At 37.2% G+C, this 1,478-nt stretch overlaps 1 pseudogene; it reads left to right on the plus strand.

Moving 5' to 3' along the window:
* The first annotated feature begins 762 nt into the window (after positions 1-762).
* On the plus strand, positions 763-1,238 carry LOC102467898 (60S ribosomal protein L24 pseudogene; annotated as a pseudogene).
* Positions 1,239-1,478: the final 240 nt, after the last annotated feature.

Genomic DNA, 1,478 nt, shown 5'->3' on the forward strand with positions numbered 1-1,478 from the left:
GACAGAGAGACATAAATACAGCTTTTTTATTCAAGGCTTCTAAAAATTTGTCAAGATAATTGACTTTTTAAGGCAAAAATATTAGTAATTTCTTATAGTGTTATAACATAGGTAGAACTAAAACTGAGAAAAATAGCAAAAGAATGAGAGGGAGAAAGGGGAAGTAGGTTCTTATATTATTTGTGAAGTGGTAAAATATCCTATGAAAGCAGACTGAGACTATAAAATGTGTACTATAAGCCCTGGAAAATATATAAGAGGTATAAATAATAGCCAATTACAGAGATTAAATATTTTAGGAGACTTTTTGCTATAGGACATGTGTGCTTGCCAGAGAGATAAAAAGCAGAGAGACAGAAAGCAAGAAATCACCTCCCAAGAGGGATGGACATGCTGCTATCCCTCCTCTTCCATTCTCCTCTCAGGATTTTGGGCATGCATGCATATGCACCTGGCATGAGTGTTAAGCTGCTGAGTCCAGGACTTGAACCACAGTCAACTATATGGGAGTCCAGAGCTATAACATTATGCTATCTGCTGGTCCCAGAGATGAAATATTTTTTAAACTCTCACTTTTTGCAAGAAAAAGAAGGAACAGAAAAAAGAAGGACCAAAAGTTGATGTCACACACAAAACAAACAAGATGGTAAATTTTAACTCAAACGCACCAGCACTATCTAAATGTAAATGGCTTCAACTTTCCAGTTAAAAAACAGAGATCGTTGTTTTTGCCATCTTTCTTTTTCCCTGGGAGCCATTGCCATGAAGGTTGAGCTGTGCAGTTTCAGTGCGTACAAGATCTATCCCAGACCCAGGAAGCACTACACTGGGAACAATGGGAAAGTTTTCCAATTTCTTGATGCAAAAGATGAGTAAACATTCTTTTCCAAGAGGAATTCTCGGCAGTTAAACTGGACTGTTCTCTACAGAAGAAAGCACAAAAAAGGACAGTTGGAAGAAATCCAAAAGAAAAAGACCTGCCATGCAGTCAAATTCCAGAGTGCTATCACTGGGCATCTTGCTGATATCATGGCCAAGAGGAACCAAATACCTGAAGTTAGAAAGACTCAGCAAGAACAAGCTCCCAGGGCTGCCCAGGAAGCAAAAAAGGCTAAGCAAGCATCTGAAAAGACAGCAATGGCTGCTTCTAAGGCTCCCACAAAGCATAGGCAGCACCTAAACAAAGGACTATAAAGCCTGTGAGGGTTTCTGCTCCCAGAGTTGGTGGAAAACGCTAATTTAGCAGATAAGATTTTAAAATAAAAATCTAACTCTCTCTCTCTATGTATGTATATATATTAAACAGAGATTTCAGACTGAATGAAAAAGCAAAACGTAGATAAATGTAGTCTAGAAAAAAAGGTATTCTAATACTTAAGTCAAGAGTATAAAGATACAAAAAAATGCCACAAAGCACTTATAAGAAAACCGAATTCGCTATATAATAATATCAAAGTACAACTCAGAATAAGGAATAT

This window comes from Tupaia chinensis, unplaced genomic scaffold (assembly GCF_000334495.1).
Source record: "Tupaia chinensis unplaced genomic scaffold, TupChi_1.0 Scaffold145396_1, whole genome shotgun sequence".
NCBI lineage: Eukaryota > Metazoa > Chordata > Mammalia > Scandentia > Tupaiidae > Tupaia > Tupaia belangeri.